Genomic DNA, 25,500 nt, shown 5'->3' on the forward strand with positions numbered 1-25,500 from the left:
AGTGAGCAATGATGCAAGGCGGGAGAGCAGAGAGAGCAATGGAGGAAATGCAAAGCGTAACCACCGCTGGTATCTTTCAACCAGTGTTTCCTGCTGAAACATTAGATGGCGATCTCAACAGTGCATCGATGGATGGTGTAAGGTGAGCTAAGCACTTTTTGTGTAATTCCTGATGTGTCAGCCTCACTCCTCTCTCCCCTGCTTAGGGAAGAGCATCAGAATTCAAGGTACTGTGACATTGTTATAAAGCGGCCTCCACGGGCTCTTGCCTGGGCGTCAGCAGCAGCCTCGTAACTCATCTTCTCACCACCCCCAATCCATTTTCCACAGCCAGAGAAATCTTCTAAAAGGAAGTAAAACAAGCACCTCATTTCCCTCTTACAGCCTCTTCAGAGGATTTCTAGTATTCTTAAGATAAGGCTTAAAGCTTTTGCCTTGATGTGCAACGTCCTCTTGCAGTCTGGCCCCTGCCTACTTCAGTAGTGCTGGGGCCTTGCTGATCTCGGGACACATTGGTTGTATCATTCTTGAGTATAAAGAAGCTTTCTCTCCCACCTCAGGACCTTTATTCGTGCTATTCTCCCTGCCTAGAGCACTCGTCTTGCTCTTTTCCTGGACAGCTCCTCCTCATCCTTCAATCTTCGAGTAAGCATCACTTCCTCAACAGGCCTGCTTGTCTCCCCAAACCAGTCAACACCCCTGGCCTGTATATTTTCACTCCCCTCACACTTTGAGAACTCCTATAAAACATGAAACCTACTTACGTAATAATGCTTTCCTCACTCAACAGTAGTGAACCCTGAGGACAGAGTCTAAATTTGTCTGTCTTGTTAGACTGTGTTAAATGAGTAAATCACAAAGATTTGGATTCTTTGGGAAGATAGAATCCTTTCAAATGAAGAGATTTAGAGTCAGGTGCGAGTTAACTCAGGAAGGGCAGGCAGCATAAGGAGAGAGGGTTTCCATGAAGAATGTTAAAAGGTGAGCAAAGCAGTCACTGACCTTGAGGGAGAAACCTGAGTTTTAGGTATTGAAGCAGCCAAAATAGGTAAGAATTAGATATTTCTGAAGGTGGAAAAAGTACATGTGTCTGACCTTGTCTTCAGAGTATTCGTGGCCTCTGGGATATATTTGTATGCAGCTGTCATTTCCTATTTATAAATGAGCCTGGAAGGATTGTAGGTAGGGAGATGGGAGGAAGGACAGTGGTGAGTCTATCTATGCAGGAGTGGGAGAGGAGAGGGGAAAGAATGAAAAACAGTGTCCACTGTCCTGTATTTTGTACATTAGCTTAGCAAATAGTTTTGACAGCTTACCAATGTGCCAGGCAATGTGCTGGACACTTCTACGAGTGGGAGGAAGGTAGTAAGAGATAGAGGATTGAAAGCTCAAGGTCTGTGAATACACGGAAGAAAACAGAATTTTCCTGGGCTATGTGAGAGAGCATCGCTTCCTTAACAGGACTGCCTGTCTCCCCAAACCAGTCAACACCCCTGGGCTGTATATTTTCACACCCCCTCACACTTTCAGAACTCCTATAAAACATGAAGCCTACTTATGTAATAATGCCTTCCTCACTCAACATTAGTGAACCCTGAGGACAGGGTCTAAATCTTGTTAGACTCTGTGTTAAGTGGGTAAATCACAGAGCATTTGGATTCTTTGGGATGATAGAAGCCTTTCGAATGAAGAGATTTACAGTTAGGTGGGAGTTAAATTGGGGATTGACTACTCTAAAGCCTTTGACTGTGTGGATCACAACAAACTGTGGAAAATTCTTCAAAAGATGGGAATACTAGACCTCCTTACCTGCCTCCTGAGAAACGTGTATGCAGGTCAAGAAACAATAAGTTAGAACTGAACATGGAACAACAAACTGGTTCCCAAACTGGGAAAGGAGTACATCAAGGCAGTATATTGTCACCCGGCTTATTTAATTTATATGCAGAGTACATCATGTGAAGCCCAAGCTAGAATCAAGGTTGCTGGGAGAAGTATGAATAACCTGAGATATGCAGATAACACCACCTTTATGGAAGAAAGCAAAGAGGAACTAAAGAGCCTCTTGATGAAGGTGAAAGAGGAAAGTGAAAAAACTGGCTTAAAATTCAACATTCAAAAACCTAAGATCATGGCATCCGGTCCCATCACTTCATGGCAAGTAGATGAAGACACAATGGAAACAGTGTCAGACTTTATTTTCTTGGGCTCCAAAATCACTGCAGATGCTGACTGCAGCCAGGAAATTAAAAGACGTTTGCTCCTTGGAAGGAAAGTTATGACCAACCTAGACAGCACATTAAAAACCAGAGACATTCCTTTGCTGACAAAGGTCCATCTAGTCAAAGCCGTGGTTTTTTCAGTAGTCATGTATAGATGTGAGAGTTGGACCATAAAGAAAGCTGAGCACCGAAGAATTGATGCTTTTGAACTGTGGTGTTGGAGAAGACTCTTGAGAGTCCCTTGGACTGCAAGGAGATCCCACCAGTCCATCCTAAAGGAAATCAGTCCTGAGTATTCATTGGAAGGATTGATGCTGAAGCTATAATACTTTGGCTACCTGATGCGAAGAACTGACTCATTTGAAAAGACCCTGATGCTGGGAAAGAGTGAAGGCAAAAGAAAGGGATGACAGAGGATGAGATGGTTGGATGGCATCACCGACTCAATGGACATAAGTTTGAGTAAGCTCTGGGAGTTGGTGATGGACAAGGAGGCCTGGCATGCAGCAGTCCACGGGGTCACAAAGAGTCAGACACAACTGAGCAACTGAACTGATGTGAGAGAAAGTGTCAGTGAACAGCTGAATTTGAGCTGGGTGGACTTTAAAGAAAAATGGAAATTTTCCACTCAAAAAATGGGGGAAAATGGTATTCCAGGAAAAGGATAACTTGAGTTTGAAAAATCGCAGAGTATTTGGGCAATGGTGAGAAATTAGAGTACACTGTGGATCAGGAACAAAGGCTGGAAAGCAGCGATAATAATACTAATAGCTGACACTTGGCAGACACTTCTTGTGTGCCAGATACTGCTTAAGTGCTTTACTCCATTATCTCAGCCTGTAAATGACAGAGTCAGGATTTGAGCCAAGGCATTCTGACTCCAGAACCCATACACTTGTAAGCACAGGGCTTTTCCACATTGTCAAGGAGACTAAATGCCATACTAAGCTCCTGGGAGGGGATGAGGGCTTGGGAAAGATTTTATTATTTGGAAAATAACCCACGGAGACTGTGCTTTAGAAAGTCCATTCTGAAAGCTGTGTGCAGACTAGATGTGTAAGATATCATGAGAGGCAAAAAACATGGGAGTCTGCCCACCATCAGGAAGAACTCATGTTTGAGCCAATGAAATGCTAGAGCTGTTGCCTTGGGTGAAAATATGAATTCTAAAAGGGCTTGGAGGCAGCAAAGCTAACCTGGGCAGATGGAAGGCATCCTGCCGGGAGCCAGCGAGGGAAATCCTACCTGTGGCAAAGGTCAACTGGGGAAGAGGCCTGACGGGCAAAGGCTAATCAGGGCTCGAGGAACCCCCTGGACTTACCTGAGCATCTACCCCAAAGAAAACTGGAGTCTGACTGCTTTACTATCTTACGCCTCTTACCAAGTCCTCTAATACTTACAGGGGCTTCCCCCCAACCACCTTTCTCTGAAAACATTAATTCAGAGCTGTAGTTTAAAAGTTCTCCTCGGCTTAATAGGAGTGTTCCAATCCAAGCCCCTCTGATAGCTTTCTAACTTGCATGACAAGTTTGTCCGGGCTCTTACAACTATGAGTGTGACTGTTTATAGCCTCCCAGCCATGCAAGGACAGAAAGCCTAATATTCTAAAATACAGGAATCTGTTGAAGAAGTTAAAATCATTAGAATAGTACTAGAAAAGATTTCATTGTTGAGTCAATGCTTGCTGCAGTTTCCTCTATTGTATCCTTGGAAATATATTAATCCTTTGATTTAACCACATCAGATCTTAAGTTAATAAATTCCTTTCTTGCAGCTCACTACACCGGTGCCTTATAGGAATGTAACTTTGTTATGTGTCTACCACCTAACTTTAGGAAAGTCACCTTAAAAGTCTTTTACTTGCTAACTAACCTATTGTCAGGAGAGAGGGCCATAAAACTGTTAGCAGGCCCCCTGGCCAGAAGATGATGTAAATCACCTAAAACTTTTATCACACAAAAATAAGCCCTGATCCTGATAAGGGTCAAGACTGCTGACCCCACGTGATTTTGGTGTGAATCTATACCTCCCTTTCTCTGTTTCTTATGCGCATAACTTAGGGTATAAAAGCAGCACTGGAAAATAAAGTTTTGGGCCTTGCTCACTGAAGCTTGGTCTCCCCGTGTCGTTCTTTCTCTTTTTCCATCCTTTTCTCTATTCTCCTTTTTCTGGTTGAGATCCTTGGAGCACTGGGCCCTCTGAGTTTACTTATCTGCCTGGGCTTCTAAGACTCACTCGAGGGGGTGCCCTGGTGGGGTGCCTCCAGTGATTCGAGAGGGCGCCTGCGGCCTACGTAAACAGAGCAAGCCCCGTGCTGGGGTTTTATTGGTTTCCAGCGTAAACCAAGGAATCATCAGCCCCTGTCTCTCTCTCTCTTTCTCTCTCTCTCTCTGACGCCGACGCCGTTCATCCCGAGGATACCCTGGGTCATATCGGGGCTGGACCCCGATAGCATCCATTTTAACTTGAAAGAAGGTTGAGTTGGTGTGTCCAAGTTGAGATTTTCTTTGCCTCTTGGCAGTGAAATGACCTTGTTTGTGTCCCCAAATATACTGACTGTGTCCTTCTTAAAATTCATGTTCCACCCAAACTTCAGAGTATGACCTTATTTGGAAATAAGGTCTTACAGATGTAATCAGTTAAAATGAGGTCAGTCTGGAGTAAAGTAAAAATAAACCCTAAATGCAATATGACTGGTGTCCTTATAAGAAGAGGAAAAGAAACATAGAGATCGACATGTACACACAGGGAGAAGGCCATGTGAAGGTAGAGACCAAGATTGGAATGAGGCATCCACAAGCCAAGGAGTGCTAAGGGTTGCTGGCCACCACCAGCAGCTACAAGAGACCAGGAGAGATCTCACCTGGAACCTTCACAAGGAGAGTGGCTCTGCCTGCCTACACCTTAATTTTGGACTTCTGGCCTCCAGAACAGTGAGGGAATGAGTTTCTGTTATTTTAACTTGCCAAGTTTGTGGTAATCTGTTATAGCAACCCTAAGAAACCTTCAGGGAGTCTGAGAAATCAGAGCCAATGTCCTCTCCACCTACCAGAGTCCATAGTCATATTGCTGAGGTTAACCAGACCATCAACACACGTCAAGGTCATGGACTCTGAATTTCAAGTTCTGCCCACCGCCTCCCACCCCCCAACACCACCACTTGTTTACTGGGTGACCTTAGACAAACTACTCAATTGCCACATGCCTCGGATTTCTTGCCTATAAGATGTGGTTAATATTCCTGTCTTACAGCATTGCTTTGAAGATGAACTGAGTTGTACATTAGCATTTAGAGCAGTGGTTCTGTTACCCTTATTGTCACCATGACATTATTCACTTGGGTTTGGGATGGGGATAAAGACACCCTAGACCTTCAACACTTGTCTCCCCCTGCTCTAGGCAAGTATGCCCCTGCCTCTGTGCAGCAGGTAGTGAAAGTTCAACATCCGTATTGCCATGAAATCTGCTTTGGTGATGAGGGTGACGGGGACTCCAAGCACAAATGTACAGGGCACGAGGCTGATTAAATACATCTGTGATTCAGATACTGTGGTGCCCTAGCACCTACACACCAGGCCTGTTGTGAGGTTGTTTGCTTCACAAAACATAAGTAAGTGCCAAGCAATGCTGAGTGGCTGTACCTGTTGGATCCCAGGAATCACACCTCCAGGTCCCACAAGCCCTGTTTCAAATGCAAGGGCCTGGAAAGAGTTCCCAAAGCATCACTTGGAGTCTCTCATTCCCGGACTTGGCCCAGCCTAATGGTCATCGGATAGCACCCACTGAGCACACCAACCCTGGGTCTCATGCTGGCAGTGGAAAAACTTGAGAAGAAATTGAAGTGCTCTGTGGGCTTCTTGCCACACTAGCCTGCCTGGGTTTCTTAGTACTCTTGACTTCTTAAGATCCAGGCTTCTCTAGATCTGGGGAGGCAGTCATTCCTTCCACTCCCATGGGTTCTGGCTTATGGAATATAAACACAAAGAACTGAGCTGAATGGGGGTCCATACCTCACCTTTGTTTCCCAAAGGAAAGGCTCCCCAGTAAACTGTAGATGTTGTTCTGTCTCTAAGTTATGTCCGACTCTTTGGAACCACATGGACTCTCATGCCAGACTGTCCTTCACTGTAGATTTGAGGTCAAAATGGGTCTTTTACCCTTTCCCCTGCCTTAGAATCAGACAGATCTCCCCATTGTGGTAAAGATGGCTGCAAACCCTTGGCCCCTTCTCCTGTCACATGTAGAATCTATGGCCCCTATTCTTGAATCTAGTAGGATCTTTGATGAACAGAATATGGGTGGATGTGATACTGGGCCAGTTCCCCCTCTTTCTTCTCCTGGCCTTCTGGAACACTCACTCTTAGAGCCCTAAGTGGCATGTAAGATGTCCAACTACCCTACTGGAGTGACCACACAGTGAGGCTCTGAGACTCCATGGAGAGGAAGAGGTGCCAGCTGAACCCAGCCTTCCACCCATCCCCATGATGGTGCCAGGCACCTGAATGAAGCTGTCTGGGGAACTCCAACCCAGCCCAGCCATTAGTTGAATATGACAGAGTAACCGTGGTCACTGCCACGTGAAGCAGAATTGCCCAGTCAAATCCCTAATCTATAAAACTGTGATACATGATGGCATGGCTGTTGTTTTCAGTCACTAAGCTTTGGTTCTCAGCAAGAGATCATCAGAACACTCACCCAGGCCCAGACCGAGATGCTGGATGCTAATAGCAGAGGACAGGTTGGCAGGACAAGCAAGCACTCTCTTGTTGTGATGCATAAAATGAGACCCCAGGGAACCTGAGCTGGGGGTTCAGAAGTGAGAGGGCAGTGATGAGCCCGAGACTTTATGGGCGTGGACCTGCCCCTGGTGTGTGGACCCAGCGGGTGTCAGTCTGCTACCTTTTTCACTGAACAGATAAACCCCTCTCTGAAGGACTTCTTGAGAGGGTGGAAGTGTTTGCAGACGGTTCTTCTTGTGATAAAACCTGAGAGTAGAAGAGTAAATATCATATGCTAACTGAAAAAAAGCAGAAACTAATTATCGTGTTTGACTTCACAAGGCAAAGACATGCTTGGGACTAGTGAGGTAGAATCTGGCAAAATACTGGATTTTCCCTCCCCAGTCTGTCTTTAACCCAGAGCAGGCCAGGTCCTATTATATGCTTTCTTGGCACTTTTTATGTCTCCCTGAGAACCCTTTTCAACATTTTAATTAATCATTCATAGGATTATCTGTTTAATGTCTGTGCTACCCTACCCTGAAACTCCATGATGACAGTGTTTTTCTCCACTGAGCCCCAGGGCCCATCACAGTGTCTTGCTCACCACAGATGCCCAGAAAAGTATTTACTGAAATGCATAAATAAATAAGGTATCCCTAATATTTGGCTTGTAAGCTCTAATTTTACTTACTTCTCTGGGCTCATCCTATGAGCCAGCACCTCAGCCCTCCTCCTTCCAAGTTGGCTGTGTGATCCTAAGCAAGCCACCTAACAGATTGAAACCAGCCTTCTGTAAACAAGCATAATCTCTGCTCTACCAACCTCACCTGGCATTTGTGGAAACTTGATCAGAAAATGAGGCCAAGATTTTTGTAAAGCTCTCCTTTAAACCATTAGCAGTGGAAATATAATCTCAGGATTGAAATAAAACACACCCTTTGTCCATGGCTCAGACCTTTTCTTAAAAACAGGTTTATTGTCATAAAATTCACATACAATTCACAATTTAAAAGCTGCAATTCAATGATTTTTTAGTATGTTCATGGTGTTGTATAACTATCACCACAATCAGATTTTCAACATTTTCATCTCCCTACAAAGAAACCTCATACCCATAAATAGTTACTCTCCATTTCCCCTCTGATCTCTCAGGTCTCAGTTCATTTCAGTCACTCAGTCGTGTCCGACTCTCTGCAACCCCATGAATCGCAGCACACCAGGCCTCCCTGTCCATCACCAACTTCAGGAGTTTACCCAAACCCATGTCCATTGAGTTGGTGATGCCATCCAGCCATCTCATCCTCTGTCATCCCCTTCTCCTCCTGCCCCCAATCCCTCCCAGCATCAGGGTCTTTTCCAGTGAGTCAACTCTTTGCATGAGGTGGCCAAAGTATTGAAGTTTCAGCTTCAACATCAGTCCCTCCAATGAACACCCAGGACTGATCTCCTTTTTTATTTTTTTTATTTTACAATATTATATTGGTTGGTTTTGCCATACATTGACATGAATCCGCCCCAGGTGTACATGAGTTCCCCTTCCTGAACCCCCCCTCCTTTATCCTCCCTCTGGGTCATCCCCGCACACCAGCCCCGAGCATCCTGTAACATGCCTCGACCCTGAACTGGTGATTCATTTCACATATGACAACATACATGTTTCAGTGCCATTCTCCCAAATCATCCCACCCTCACCCTCTCCCACAGAATCTTTGACAAAGGAGGCAAGAATATAAAATGGAGAAAAGACAGTCTCTTTAACAAGTGGTGCTGGGAAAACTGATCTCCTTTAGAATGGACTGGTTGGATCTCCTTGCAGTCCAAGGGACTCTCAAGAGTCTTTTCCATCACCACAGTTTAAAAGCATCAATTCTTTGGCGATCAGCTTTGTTCACAGTCCAACTCTCACATCCATACATGACCACTGGAAAAACCGTAGCCTGGACTAGACAGACCTTTGTTGGCAAAGTAATGTCTCTGCTTTTTAATATGCTGTCTAGGTTGGTCATAACTTTCACTTCAACTGTACATTTCAACTGTTTTCACTTTTGGCTGTTATGAATACCATTGCAGTGAACAGCTGTCTACAAGTTTTTATGTAGATCTGTGTTTTCATTTCTCTTGAGAATATACCTAGGAGTAGAACTGCCAGATCATAAAGTAACTCCATGTGTAACATCACTACTATGGAATTCGCTGATTGGGGAATAGAAAAATGAGGCTGTTCTGAGTGGCAGGTGCAAGTGCCCACATGTGTGCACGTGTGTGTGGGTGTGTTACGCACGTGTACCAGAGCAGTGCTGCTGAGCTAGGTAGAGCAAAGTTCGAATATAATTTTGTATTCAAAGTGATTCTAGGCCAGTCGGTCCCCTGTGGCCTTGAAGTTTCCACTCTCTGCTCCCTTGTTTGGATGTTGTCCCTGTGGGGTGATGGTCCTAAGATGTTCCTCCATCAACTGTGCGTGTGTGCTCAGTCACTCAGTCGTGGCCGACTCTTTGTGAGCCCATGGACTGTAGCCTGCCAGGTTCCTCTGTCCATGCATTTTTCCAAGAAAGAACACTGGAGTGCATTGCCATTCCCTACTCCAGGGGATCTTCCCGACCCAGGGACTGAATCCACGTCTCTTGCATCTCCTGCACTGGCAGGCAGATTCCTTACCCCTGAGCCACCTGGGAAACCCCCCTCCATCAATTAGAAGACTGAAAAATTCAATGAAAATAATGTAAACAAATCAATCAGTTACATGAAATTGACGACATAGAGTATTGTAAATATAAATGTCATTGTATGCTATGCACATTTTAGATCTGTACAATTTATAATCAATATATGGATATATGTATATATCCATATATATGTGTACACATCCCCCCTCAACCAAAAACCATTGTTAAATATGTTCCAGTGTGTCTGTCTGTGTTTAACTGACCTCAGAGCTCTGGCAGAGAGTAGGGGCAGAAAGGGAAGGTGAGTTTTTAAATTCCTGAACAAAACCAGGTAATTGCCAACTGCAGACTGTAGTTTTCCCACAGACCTTTGCCCTGCCCTTCAGTAGCAGTCCCTGACACCTTCTTTTAGGGTCTGCTTCTTCTGTGCTTGAATTCTCCCCAGTAACTCTGAATCCCCTCCCTCTTTTAGGGGGATCCCATTTAAACCACCTCCTGCTAGTACCCTGAATTGAGTCCAGAACAGGAGAGGCCTGATTTCCTATGCTAGAGCCCCATATCCTGCCTCCTAGAAGGTGTTCATGACAAACACGCATTAGAATGACTCCAGTGTGCTTCTCTGCTGCAAAACCAGCCCTTTGGGGAAGAATGATTACTGGCAGTCACCAGAAAGATACTCTTGAGTTTCTAAGCTTTGATTGCACAAGCTTTCTTTCAGTTGCCTCTTATTACAAGCGCAGATGCCAAGAGCCTGCTGACGTCACTGGAGTCAGCTGTTTTGTCTGGGGCAGTTGACTCCTGACTGGAGGGATGTTAGTTCCCAGTGATGACAGTCTCTTATAAAACTCTTAGCAGTTTGCAAGCCATTTCTGTAGGGCTGATCAGTACTGAATGATCTAGTGCTGTTGTTGTTTTTAAAGGGCTCAGACTTCAGTTCACCTGTTCATTTTTCCTTTCAACAAGTGTGTTTTGGAAGGACACTGGCTCAGTGACATTTCTGCCTATCCTAGCAGGGCCTCCGGCTCTCAGGCAGGAGCTCTGTTCATCTCTGTCCCTCCTACCTGCTGCCTCCTTGAGGTGCCTGTCCGTGAGCCAACTAATAACTCAGAGAGAACTCTATGGCCTTAGCCTGGGAGATCCCAGGGGACCAGAGTATTGAGAAAAGAAGAAGTGAAGACAAGAAACCACATGTTTTCTCTCTGATCCCAGGCTCGACAATGTTCAGTCATTCTGACTCCAGCTCCCCAGAGCTATTAGATCATTGTCTGTGATCATCATACTTCTGGAAGAATAAAGGTCTTTGCCTGCTACCTGGCACTGGGTTTGCTTCCTATTCAGTGTCCTTGGTCCCTGCACCCTACAGGTGGGCCTGAGTGTTAAAATGTCAAGTCTTCAGAGAAAGAAGTTTCGCAGTAACAATTTTGAAAGAGAAAACCCTATTACCAGATGTACAAAGAGTTTTGCAGAACTGGTAAGATTCATTTAATGATTAGTGCCATAAAAATCAGCATATTGATCTCTTTTTCAAGGAAATACACTGATCAGGTGCTTACATCGTGATCAGCCCCTGATGAACTGAGAGCATTCTCATTGGATACATGCTAACACCCTAATTGATATATTCTATAATTTTCTTCAGGGGATAACTTTTTTTTTTCAATTGGCAAGAGCTTCAGAGCAGAAGGTGTGTGATATTTCCCCAAAGTGATTAAAACTGAGACACATGTGAGATCAACTGGAAAACACCTCTGACTTTTGGATCCAAAGGAGATGCCCCTGACCTATTTGTCTATGCAATTCACATGCAGTGGAGAAAACCCCAGGAACATGAGATTCTCACAAGTTATGACTATGAGTGGTTGTGGTTGAGTTACAGTAAATTAGACTCTGGTCCAGTTTCCTAGGCACAGTGTTTTACCAGCCACTGAGTCGCTACTTCCTCTGCCTAATTTGCTTTCTTGGTGTCACTGGGGAAACTAGGAACTTTCTAGGATGCAGAAAACTAGGGCAGACCCATTTCCCTTGGAGGCTTATCTCTAAACAGTGCTGACAGCCTCACCATGCACTAGTCATGAAATGTATGACTTGCTTACCTTAAGCCCTCTCTCAGCCCTTCGTGCTGTTATTCAAACCTTGCCCAAATATTTGCAGGTGCAGACCAATCCTGAACAAATAATTGTTCACAGAGTTAAACTGTTTGCTGTGTTTAGTAGTCTGTTAGCTTCTCTCATGCATTTTGTGATTTTTAAGTGCAATGAAGAGCAAACATATATGGGAGGGTGACTACAACAAAGAAGCAGATCGTATACCTATAGAACTTTTGGTCTAATCCAGCCCCACTCCCATCATCTCTACCTAGCACCTGATGTGATTATTCCATGCTAAAAATAAGAGGTTATCACAGTGCTTCTGCAGGTGGGAAGCTTTGTGGAAAGAGATTGTTTCCTTCCGGCTCCATTCCCAAGTCCTTGAGTGCCAGATGAACAAATGCCACCTGATTTTAATGTGCGTGCATGGTGGGTTGGAGAGGTGAAAGCAAACTCCACTTGTATCCATGGTCAGAGGCAAGGCCAGGACAGAAGGACTTGCCCAGTTCTCTCATTCCCAAGATCATCTCAAACTGCAGCATAGAAAATAGTACCTATGTTTTAAAGTGCATCTTAGAAAACTACTGAATTTTGCTCCTTTACAGCCATACTTGGGACTATACTTGAAAAAGAGAGGATTAGAGAATAGTAGGTGTAAAGATGAGAAGAGTAAGTCCTTAAATATTTATTCAATTCCTACTCCATACTAAGCAAGGTTTTCCCAGCTATGGACTATTGGAATGACCTCATAATGAAGTTCGATGGAAACATCAAGAGCCTACAATCTAGTCCAGGAGTCAAGGTCCAGACATTAAAGTTATGGTAATATAATAATTAGTGTACGATAGCAACTTTTAGTGTATCCAGGCACACCTTGTTTTACTGCGCTTTGCTTTATTGCAATTTGCAGATACTGTGTTTTATAAGTTGAAGGTTTGTGGCAACCCTGCACTGAGCAAGTCTATTGGTGCAATTTTTCCAACACCATTTACTCACTTCATGTCTCTGTGTCACATTTTGGTAATTCGCACAATAACTCAAACTTTTCCATTATTGTTATACTTTCTATGATTGTCTGGGATCAGTAATCTTCTGTATTACTCTTGCAAAAAGATTACAACTGGCTGAAGGCTCAGATGATAGTATTTTTGGCAACATAATATTATAAAATTAAGTTATGTACATTGTTTTTTAGACATAATGCTATTGCACACTTAATAGGCAACAGAGGGCTCCTCTGTCCATGGGGATTCTCCAGGCAAGAATCCTGGAGTGGGTTGCCATGCCCTCCTCCAGGGCAATCTTCCTAACCCAGGGATCGAACCCAGGTCTTCTGCATTGCAGGCAGATTCTTTACCATCTGAGCCACCAGGGCAGCTAATAGGCAACAGTACACTGTAAACACAACCTTTATATTCAGTGGAAAACCAAAAACACTGTGCAAATTACTTTTTTTTTTTTTAAAATGTATGCTCTTTGTTATAATGGCCTGAAACTGAACCTGCAAAATCTCCGAGGTATGACTGTGTAGAATTTTCTCTTATTTCTTCTGCAAGAACTCTCTTAGTTAGGCTGGAATATGCTAGAAAAGTTCACTTAGGAAAGTAGCTGAAGCAGTTATGCAAATATTCCAAACTGACCTCATGGCCTCTGCTCTGGGAGGAATGAACAAGAGGGCTGGGTAAAACAGTGAGAAGAGGTGGTTGGATTTTCTAGGAAGCCAAAAAGTGGGCCCTAAAAGAAGAGCACTTCCCCTGCACTCCATCCAAGGAATGGCAGTGAGGAATGCCCGCCGTCAGCACACGTGGAAGGGAACACAGAGGAACTGGAGAAATTTTGCCCAGCACATCATCATTTCTCCTAAGTGCTCCACTCTGAATGTAAGGACGTCCATGGGCTAGAGGGGATGTGTCTGTGCCTGAAGCACTGCTGGGGCCTCGGGCGGCTCACCCTGTACAGCAGTCTCCCCCCGACCCCACCTCTGGCCGGCCTTCCTCCCACATGCATTTCCATGGTTTCAGTTACCAATTGTCAACTGTGCCCTAATAATATTAAATGGAAAACTACCAAAATAAACTATTTTATATTTTAGATTACCTGTCATTCTGAGTAGTGTGATGAAATGCCCACCACCTGCTTCATCCTCCAGAGATGTGAATACTCCCTTTGTCCAGCATGTCCCTTTTATTTGTTGCTTAGGAGCCAATTTGGTTGTCAAGTCAGCTGTCACAGTATTGCAGTGCTTGTGTTCATCACCCTTATCGTACTTATAATGGCCCCAAAACTCAAGAATAGTGATACTGGCAATTTGGATAAGCCAAAAAGCAGCTGTAGAGTGCTTCCTTTAAGTGAAAAGGTGAAAGTTCTCTACTTAATAAGAAAAATAATTCTTATGCTGAGGTTGTTAAGATCTGTGGCAATAACAAACCTTTCCATCCGAGAAATTGTGAAGAAGGAAAAGGAAATTTGTGCTAGGGTTGCTGTTGCACCTCAAATTACAAAAGTCACAGCCACAGGGAGTTCCCTAGTGGCCCAATCACTGAGAATCTGCCTGCCAGTGCAGGGGACTCGGGTTCGATCTCTGGTGCAGGAGGATTCCACATGTCATGGGGCAACTAAGCCCATGTGCCCCAACTACTGAGCCCGCACACTGCAACTACTGAAGCCAGTGCGCCAGGAGCCCGTACTCCACAGCACGAGAAGCCAGTGCAGTGAGAAGCCTGTGCGCCACAATGAAGAGCAGCCCCCTCACCATAGTGAGCGAAAGGCTGTGCACAGCAAGGAAGGCCCAGTGCAGGCGTAAGTAAACAAAAGTTACAGCTGCGTGTGTAATGATTACTTAGTTAAGATGGCATTAAATTTTCACTAGAAGATATTTTGAGAGAGAGACCCCGTTTATGTCGCTTTTATTACATTGTATTGTTATAATTATTCTATTTTATTTTTAGTAGTTGTTAGCTTCAGTTCAGTTCAGTTCAGTTCAGTCACGCAGTTGTGTCTGACTCTTTGCGACCCCATGAACCCCAGCACACCAGGCCTCCCTGTCCATCACCAGCTCCCAGAGTTTACCCAAACTCGTCTATCGTGTCAGTGATGCCATCCAGCCATTTCATTCTCTGTTGTCCCCTTCTCCTCCTGCCCTCAATCTTTCCCAGCATCAGGGTCTTTTCAAATGATTCAGCTCTTCACATCAGGTGGCCAAAGTATTGGAGTTTCAGCTTCAGCATCAGTCCTTCCAATGAATATTCAGTACTCATTTCCTTTATGATTGACTGGTTGGATTTCCTTGCAGTCCAAGGGACTCTCAAGAGTCTTCTCCAACACCACAGTTCAAAAGCATCAATTCTTCTGCGATCAGCTTTCTTCACAGTCCAACTCTCACATCCATGACCACTGGAAAAACCATAGCCTTGACTAGACGGACCTTTGTTGACAAAGTAATGTCTCTGCTTTTTAATATGCTATCTAGGTTGGTCATAAATTTCCTTCCAAGGAGTAAGCGTCTTTTAATTTCATGGCTGCAATCAGCATCCGCAGTGATTTTGGAATCCAAAACAATAAAGTCAGCACTGTTTAGCTTCTTACTGTGCCTAATTTATAAATTACACTTTATCATAGATATGTATGATATCTATGATTCTGAGGGGTTGTGTATTAGTTTCCCAGGGCTGCCATGACAAAGCACCACAAATGGGTGGCTTAAACCTGAGAAATGTATTGTCTCCCAGTTCTAGAGGCTGGAAGTCTGAGGTCGAGGTGTTGCCAGGGTTTGTTGCTTAGAGTTTCCCAACTTTTAGTGATTTGCTGGCAATCTTTGGTGGCCCTTGTCCTGTGGAAGCGTCACCCTAGTCTCTGTGTTTATTTTCACATGGTGGTCTCCATGTGTGTGTATCTGTGTCTCAATTTCCCCACTTCATAAGGACATCATTCAACATCCTTTTTGAGGACACAACTTAACCCGTAATAAGTATTATAAGCTCTGCTTCAGAACTGTCTGTTGAAGGGACCAAGGAGGGAAGCACAGGCTCATGGCCTCCAATGTCAATGCCCCGTGGGATGTAAATTCTCCTGTTTTTCCAGATTGCATCGTGTGAGTGGCCAGTGGATGCTGTTGGCTCCTCATACAGCAGCTTCAGAGAATCTCCAGCACAGAAAGTGAGAGATACACCAAACAGCTGTAAGGATTCAGCTGTGGGAGCTCTCAGGGTAGAAGCTGGGCTCTGAAGATGTGAGATGAAGACAAGAGGCATCTGACATGGTGGGTGAGATAATCCCCTACTTGTCCGGTGATGCTCTCCCTGCTTGTCTGCCTCTCTTACTGGACTGGGAGCTCCAGGAGGGCAAGTTCATGCTGGTATTTTTCACTCTTGTATCCCTTGTTACAGAAGAATGCCTGGCACATTATAATCAATAATTCATATGGAAAGTATAAAAGGATGTGTGGATGTATGTCTCATCTCTGTATCTCTACCAAGACTGGATGTTTTGGAGACCTGAAGTAGCTACAGAAGTGAATTGCTCAAGGAAATTGGGGAAATAGGATTCTTCATTGCTCATCTTCCACACAAATTTAAGCCACTGGGAAGGTTAGAAAGCATGACCTGCCTCCTCTTCTCCCCCTTTGGCCCTTGCCCTTCTGTGCTTGCCCCCTCCCCACTGCCTTCTAATTCCAGAGGGAAAGAAGTACAGCAAGGCATTTACTTTTTGCTTAAGTTGATGTTTCTCAACTTTTTTGTGTGTGAAACCACCGGGTCATATGTCTTTTAGATATTTTAATCAAATCCCTTTGGCAGGATTGAGGATGGAGCCTCAGTGGAACAAATGGCGCTGTAACAAGGTTTTTGCGCATTATCATTATCACTGTGTCCTTTATTTCAATCTGGGCTTGCAGCGACAGAAGAGAGGTCATCTGTAAAATGCTCATTTAAAAGTAATTTCTAAGCATCTGTCTGCACTGAGCACTGCATTAGGTACTAAGTGTACGGAGCATGTTCAATTGCTATCCTAGCAAGGTCATGCCGAAGCTCTTACTGGCTCCGCTCAGACTGGGTGGATGGGGACACTGTGACCTGCCTCTGGGAGTCACTCATTAACAAAACAGAAGAATCAGTCTGTCCTGACCTCAAAACACTTGTCAGGCTTCCGACCCTGGAACTTGAGCTAGGTGCATGCGCATGGGTTGCTTGTGCCCGCGAGGAGGACTTGCTTTCCATCCGCCTTCTCCACGGAGGGTCCCTAGTGCACTCTCTGTCGGTCTCAGGGATGATCTTTGTAGCCCCAAACAGGACACCCTGCTCTGGGGCTTGTGAAGACATGGCTGGTTGTGTGCCATCTTATCCCCTCCTCAGTTTGCTATCAGGACACCTTTACCATGGGGGCTGCGATGGGTCAGATAAGGTTCTCCAGGTCCCTTCCCCACGTGCTCGCTCCAGTAGCTGATGATTCGCTGGTGTAAACCATTTCCACCACGGAGGCTGTCTATGGGGAGACGGCTGTGTATTGCTGAAACAGTCACCAGGGCTTATTCTGCCCCTTAGATAAATAGGAGTGGCATGAGTAGGGGTCAGGGGAAGAATCACTAGAATGTGAAGGGGAAAGAGCATTGTGTGGATATGCAAGGGGGAAACTGGAGGTGTCAGGGCAGCTTGTCTTGGTTGGTTCTTGTCTCATCACAACAAATCAAGTTATAGCTTAGTTCAGCTCAAGCAAACAGATCTTTTCTTAGACAGACACTCCCAAGACAAGGGAGCAGGCTGACCCCAAAGCAATCCTCCTCCTTGTTCCTTCTTGGCTTCCACCTTTCTGTACTTCCTATCTCCTCCATCTGTTATAATCAGATGTCTATATATATATATATATATATATACAATATATATGAATCCTTAATGGGCATTGGAAGGACTGATGCTAAAGCTGAAACTCCAATACTTTGGCCACCTCATGTGAAGAGTTGACTCACTGGAAAAGACTCTGATGCTGGGAGGGATTGGGGGCAAGAGGAGAAGGTGACGACAGAGGATGAGATGGCTGGATGGCATCACCGACTCGATGGACGCGAGTTTGAGTAAACTCCGGGAGTTGGTGATGGACAGGGAGGCTTGGAGTGCTGTGATTCATGGGGTCACAAAGAGTCAGACACTACTGAGTGACTGAAAAAGAAAAAGACTCCTAGCTTCCTGTTTTACTTGGAGAAGACCATGTGGTCAGTTTGTATCTACTGTGTGCCTCTGGGCGCATGTGCAGGAGTTGAAACAGTCTCTGTGGTCATTTTGTAGCATATCTGTGAGCTCTCCCGGGTGTGTCTGGGATGGGGTTTAGAGATTAGCTTGGCACCCCTTTCAGCCAGGCCATCCAGTTGCTCATGTCTCACTTCCTACCTAACAGGGCAATGACCCTGTCCCCCACCTCCACCACCTGATGAAGAGCTGAGGAAAAAGGAAAAGTGGAGTGAATTCTCCCTGCCTGAGGAATGTAGACTTTTAGGGTCTGCCCTTCCCACCACTCAGCGCAGAAGAAGAACCAGAAGCCCCAGCAGAGGATTTGCCAGGGCACCTTCTAGTGGCTCCTTTCCGGTTTGGAGGTGGACCTCACTGAATCCCGACTTTGTCCTGTTAGCTGGGAGAATTTGCTCAAGTGACTAAACTGCCGAGTCCCAGTTCCCTCTTAAGAGAGTGGAAATAATAGCAGAACCTACGTCAGAAGAATTACACAAAGAAACCCATGTAAAGCTGCTTATCACAGGACCTGAGGATAAAACCAGATTTTAATAATCAGTATTGATCAAAACCCAGTTTTGATCTCCGGGCCAAGATGATCCCCTGAAGATGGAAATGGCAACCCACTCTGGTATTCGTGCTTGCTCCACGGACAGAGGAGCCTTATGGGCTACAGTCCATGGGGTCATTAAAGAGTTGGACACTCCTGATGGACTAAACAACAAGAACAACATTGTCTATGACATGGGTGTTCCCCTCAAGGGCTTCACTATCATCTTGCCTTAGTGATTAGCCAAGAAGGAGACAGTGCTGTTTTAGGATAGTTCAATCCCTGGGTTGGGAAGACCTCCTGGAGAAGGAAATAGAAACCTACTCCAGTGTTCTTGCCTGGAAAATCCCATGGATGGAGGAACCTGGTAGGCTACAGTCCATGAGGTTGCAAAGAGTTGGACATGACTGAGTGACTTCACTTTCTTTCTTTCTTTGAGAAGCAGGGGAGCTGTCCAGCCATGCTGAGGAGATGTCCCTTCAGGCAGAGGGCCATGGTTCTCTGGGTGGATCTGTGAAGGCCTCTCTGTGGCTGGCGGGTAGAACCTGGACAGACTTCTGCCTCCTCTGCACTTAGACTTCTAACTACTAGGCTCTGACCCATCCTGGTAGCCATGCCTTCTTAGGAATCTTTTTCTAAATCAGACCAATGTGCTGACCTGGTTTGCCCTTGTGGCCCGAATGACTTCTGACAAACAGGGTGGACTCAGAACATTTACTGACTCATTTCAAAAGACCCTGATGCTGGGAAAGATTGAGGGCAGGAGGAAAAGGGGATGACAGAGGATGAGATGGTTGGATAGCATCACTGACTCAATGGGCATGAGTTTGGGTGGGTTCCGGGAGTTGGTGTTGAACAGGGAAGCCTGGCTCGCTGCGGTTCATGGAGTTGCAAAGAGTTGGACAAGGCTGAGTGACTGAAGTGAACTGAACAGAACATTCAAGAAGGGACAAGAGCTCCCTGTAGTGATACTGGGACTTGGTTATCCAGTGGTTCCTGACATCAGCAAAAAAGTACATCTTAAAAAAAAAAACAAATGAGTTTGCAAGTCTTTGGGGAAAAATTGCACAGTGAGTAAAAATGAGTTTGCAAGTCTTTGGGGAAAAAATGCACAGTGAATAAATACCCTGATCATGTACCATGTTTGCCTCAGGAAGATCCCAGAGACTGATGAGACTCACGCATGTTTGTGTCCTCTCTTCTTGTCCTGCCACGGTTGGACTATGTAGCCCAGCCTCTGTTGCTATTAGGTGGGCGGGGGTGGGGGTGGGGATGAACAAGACTGAGTTCAAGTGAAAGAAAAGTAAGTGGAAAGGATATGGTCCATACCTACCACTTATGATACCCTCTCTCTTCTGGTTTACCAGTGGACTGGAGAAGACTGTGAGGATATAAAAGAGGGCAAGGTCACAAGATGGAAGGAATCTGGGTCTCTGAATGATTCTATGGTCCCTATCTTGTGAAATTATGATGTAAGAAGAAACAAACCATTATTGTATTATGCCACTGAGATTTTTGAGGTCGTTATAGCAGCTAGGTTTATTTAACCAAATATAGTTTATTTTAGATTATATTTTTCTTATGTACTGCATGATAGGGGTCCTAATTCTAGGTAGACTGTATAGGTGAGCATGATGGCATTTTGTATTTGAATGTGCACTCTTTCCTTTGGCCAAGGACATTGAAGATTATTTGTATTAAGGCTTTAAACATCATTTGTGTTTAATGTATTCCTCCACCCATCTCTAAGCTTCACTTTCCCCTTCCCACAGGTCCTACTGCCACCAAAATTGAACTGTATTCTGACTGTGTGTCAAAGAAAAACAAGGAGAATCTGAGACTTTTAAGCTGTGGGGGAATTTATAAAATATTGAAACTCAAAATTGAGGATTATGCAACCCTGAAGAATAGTTATCTTTTGCATATACCTTTTTAGTTTCTAATATACAGGCATACATACAGTTATTGATAAAAGCACTAGCTAAATTTTCTTGAGAGATTACTGCATGAGAATCACTTTGAACTATGTTTAATTCTCAGAGCAGCCTCATAGAATGGACATTGTTCTTCCAGTTTTCAAATAGAGAATCTGAGGTCCAGAGAGATTAAGTAATTTGTCTGAGGTGACATGAAGTGATGAGGTCCACCTCCGTGCCTGCTCTGACCTAGGGCCTGCATGCTCTGCTGTACTAACTGATAGTACATGGCCTCTATTCGGGGGACACTCTGGGGGATGGGCCTTGGCCCTAGGGTTGGTGACCCTCCCTTCTCAAGACTTGTCCAGTAGTATAAGACACTCAGTCCAGCATTCTCTTTATGGATCTTTTTGTGGGACCTCAGTTCAGGCCCCAAAACCTTTGTTATCATCTGTCTCATCTGTGCCTTGTTGACCCTCAGCCTCCTGCTTCTTTCCTTATCAGGGTTCTGACCCTGAGCAGACCCTTGTCTGCTGGTACGGGAGAACGAAGGGTTTTCTTAGGCCAGTGGTGGTCACACAGAGCAAGGCAATAGAAAAGATGACTAGAAGGCGGAATAGACAGGATATTATGTTCACAGGGTGAGATAGGCAAGGGGAAGAGAAGAGCCAAGTGTGTTCCCAGGTTTTGGCCATCGGACTGCTGGATGGGCAGCATGTGCAGGAAAGGACCAGCCCTCAGAGAAAATTAGGAAGGAAGCTTGGATCCACACGTGCCTCCCATATGCACCACCATCTCTTGAGACATTATACAAATTCATGGAGGCTTTTCTGGGCCATATGGTCAGGAGTCAGTGTGCAATAACCCTCAGTACATTTAACTGAATTTTAACCAATTATAACAAAAGCTAAAGCATGGTTCAATTCATTTTTTCATTGTCCAATGTGTCTGTGTTTGATGAAGCTCATTTATGGCTAAGTGTAACTTTGCTGGCTTCCGTGGAGGTGTTTTCCTTCTGTGAATATTGTTCCTTTACATAGTTATATGAATTTGATCACGTTTATATACATATACAAGACATTCTCTAAAATAGTTTTTTTTTGCTCTAAAAGAGAGCTTTAGAGTTACAATTTAGAATTAAATTGAGATGAACTTCTTCTAACTTTTGCTTTCAATACCTAGAACTAACTTTTCTTGGGCCCTGATTGTCTAAGCTGGTGGTTTCCATATATAACTGCTGATCAAGATTACCTGGAATGCTTTTCAGCAGATACAGCTTCTTGCCATGACCCCTCCTCCAGGAGGTTCTGATTCATCTGGGCTGAAGCATTTGCACTCTTAAGTTCACCAGAAAATTCTGATGAGCAGCCAGTTGTGGAAATCACCCATTCTAGTCACAGGTTCTGGGGGCTTCCCAGGTGGCACAAGTGGTAAAGAACCCACCTACCAATGCAGGAGATGTAAGAGACATGGGTTTGATCCCTGGGCCAGAAAGATCCAAGGCATGGCAACCCACTCCAGTATTCTTGTCTGGAGAATCCCATGGACAGAGGAGCCTGGCCGGGTATAGTCCACGGGGTCGCAAAGAGTCAGACATGACTGGGCAACTAATACACACACACACACACACACACACAGTCACAGCTTCTAGATTTAAAATTCTAGCTTTGGTTACATCAGCATTTTATTTTCACTGAAGAAGATGCAAGCATTTTAGTACAGAAGTAAATGGTGTTTTATTAACAAAAACAGGTATTAAATTACTGACGGCTTGCTATTACCGGACACTGAGTAGGGACTTCTTAGGAATTATTTTACTTAGTATAGTCTTCATTGAGGGCTTCCCTGGTGGCTCAACGATAAAGAATCTGCTTACAATGCAGGAAACAGGTTTGATCCCTGGGTTGGAAAGATCCCCTGGAGGAGGGCATGGCAACCCACACCAGTATTCTTGCCTGGATAATCCCCATGGACAGAGGAGCCTGTTGGGCTACAGTCCATATGGTTGCAAGGAGTCAGACACAACTGAAGTGACTAATCATAGCACAGCACAGTATTCACTGATAAGTTATAGAACATCCTTTTGTTCTAAATTCACAGAAACTGAAGCCAAAAGAGGTTAAAGCAATTTTCTGAGTCACTAGTTCACATGACTGAGTGGAAGAATATGGTTAGAACCTAAGTATCTCTGACCCTGTCAGGAAGCCTATTTCTGAACGGCTACCCAAGGTTGCCAATTTATGGGATTAGTGATGATTCCAGAATTTCTCAGCCACTTTTTCCCTTTTGGAGATAAGACTTTCCCCCTTGTTATTAGTGGGAGAGCAATAAGTCAAAGCTGACACTTTCTACAGTAGCCAAGCACTCTAGAAAAATCTTATTTATCTGCTAGACAACTTTAGGCCCTTATTAAGAAAAACAAAGAGAAGAAGATCAAAACAAAAGCTATGCTTTCTTAAAATTTGAAACAACTTTTTAAGCCAGGATTGATTTAAGTTTATTACTTATAAGTAATACCTTTTATTGCACAGTTAATGTATCTAGTTAACTACACCGTAGGATGTTCTTTCTGTTTGCACTGTCATAAATCATTGAAAGACTGTTAATAGTAACATGGACTTAGTCACTCTGATGCCTCTATTGCTAATGGGGACTATAAAAATAGATGGACTTGTGAAGAAATGTGTCTTCTAAACCTTGCCAGGCTTGAATGGGGCAGAAGCATGGACTTGGAAAGTCAAGCCCATAAACAGCTTTGGGATGAGGAGGCTAATGACAAGTGTCCCATCACCTCACTTTCACGTGGCTCTTTATGGAGCATTTGAGTATACTTTTGGATAACCCTGTGAGACTGGCACTTTGGCCTCACCTTCAGGTGAGGAGGCCCAGGCAGTTTCTGGTCAAGAGCATCTTCCTCCCATCACAGCCGCCTCTGGGTCTAGGTGGGCCACTGCCAGGCTCTGCCTTACCCCACTTTATTTCAGCACCCACCTATCCTCACCAGGCCTTTGGATCCTGCAGTTTGCCTCCGGGCCTGATTTGAAGTGAGTTGGGCTGAGATTTCACATTGCTCCAGGCTGCACACACGTACTTCAATTGCTGGAAAAAGGAAACAGAGAAGCTGAATGGCCATTCGGCTTCACAGAGGGGAATGTGCCATCAATTCTCAGCCTTTTCAATAGCTCTGCTTTATTAGGGTGTGAGCCAGGGATATTTTTCTTCATTTTCTAACAGTGCTCACACAAAGATTATTGCTTTGTAATGTTTAGTTTTCTCAGCACTGTAGCGGAATTAAATGAAGACCAAGAGGGACCTGGGTGGGAGGGAAGGGGAGCGTCTCCTCGCCTGGGATCCACCTCTCGGCCCAGTTTCCTGTATTTAATGAACACAGTGGCAAACATAAGAATTGACCCACATGCTGTGGGCCTCCATAGAATCAGGGCAGGCATTGCAGAAACGAAGAAAAAATATCATTTAAAGTGTTTCTGAAATTGGATCCCTCCTTTTCTTTTCCCCCCAGCAGGGCCGTGCAGCAGGCACTTGTGATTTTCTAGTTGGAACTAGGTTGAGGGGAGGAGGAGAGACATATGAAGTGTTTTTTTAAGTCTTTGTGTTTTATTAACCTGTAAGTGGGTTAATTTCATCGCACTTCCAATTCTAATTTATCTGCATCTCTAGGACTAAATGGAAGCTGGAGTCAATGAATGCTCAGTTCAGATGGGGCCAGAGGCTGTGTGGAAGGGAAGAACTATAGGAATTTTATGTCAGCAGTAGACGCAGGTTTGAAAAGAGTTCTAAATAACCATCAGAATTCTGTGGAGATTGCAAAGTGGTTTGTCCTATAAAGAGTTGGCCAAGTGAGGTCTCAGCACTCCAAGGAAGAAGAATGACATCAGCCTGTGGGTAATTCTCATCCCTCTGATGAGCTGATTGTGGGGGGAGGGGGTGAAGACATCTCTCCACTGAGGTTGATGGGGTGATGGCTGCTTTCCCTCTGTAGCCTCAGCAGGATCTGCTTTTGTACCACCAGCCATGGAGGAAGAGACCATTTCCTGTCCAATACCAACCAGACCCAATCTCAATGAGCCAACAGAAAAAAAGAACATGCAGGTGAGAGATCCCAGCAGCTAGAGAGAAAAGGATAAGTCAAACCAATGGAGCAGAATCTTAGCCAAAGGAACAGCTGGAGGAAATCAGCAGAGATATAGTAAGAATTAAGTGCAATACAAAAGGAATATCTAATGGGAAAAAATCCTCATTAATCAATTCAGTAGGTGTAACTGAAAGAGTTAATGGTTACTACAGTAAGTCCTCTACATACAAACTTTCAAGTTGTGAGCTTTCAAATTTGCAAACATACATTTGAATGTCTAGTCTGGAGGTTAGTTCACGTGTCTGGCATACATTGTCACATGCAGGCATCCTCTACAAGTGGTTATGCTTTTGTGCACTTTACTGTATATACTGTATAGAGTACAGTATGTTTATTTCAAGTGTAGGATGTCCGGAAGCAAGTGTGAAAGCAATGGTGATGTAGCTGGAGCTGCTAAGAAGCACCAAGCAATAATGATGGAAACAAAATGATACAGGATGCTCGGGGCTGGTGTACTGGGATGAACCAGAGGGATGGGATGGGGAGGGAGGTGGGAAGGGGGGGTTCAAGATGGGTAATACATGTACACCCGGGGCAGATTCATGTCAATATGTGGCAAAACCAATACAATAATGTAAAGTAACTAGCCTCCAATTACAATAAATAAATTTAAAAAAATAATTGAGAGAGCAGAACGAGGCAAAAAGATGGTAGCTGCTCATTCTCATAACACGAATCATTCAACCATCAGCACGAGTCTAAAAAACAGGGACAAGATCATGGAACATGTGAAGTCTGCTCTCCCAGTGATAGCAACCACATTATCAAAGAAACATGGAAAAGTGATGGAGGAGATGGAGAAACTTCCCAGTGTGTGGATGTAGGATTAGCTTCAGTGTCAAGTCCTACTCAGGTTAACGCTGATTTGAGAGAAAGGTAAAAGCCTTTATGAAGACTTGAAGAAGAAACATCGCAAAGAATCAGAGGGCATATCTTTTAATGCTAGCCATGGCTGATCTCATTGCTTCAAGGC

Source organism: Moschus berezovskii, chromosome 14 (genome assembly GCF_049115385.1).
Source record: "Moschus berezovskii isolate FMDL1 chromosome 14, NW_MosBer_1.0, whole genome shotgun sequence".
NCBI classification, from domain to species: domain Eukaryota; kingdom Metazoa; phylum Chordata; class Mammalia; order Artiodactyla; family Moschidae; genus Moschus; species Moschus berezovskii.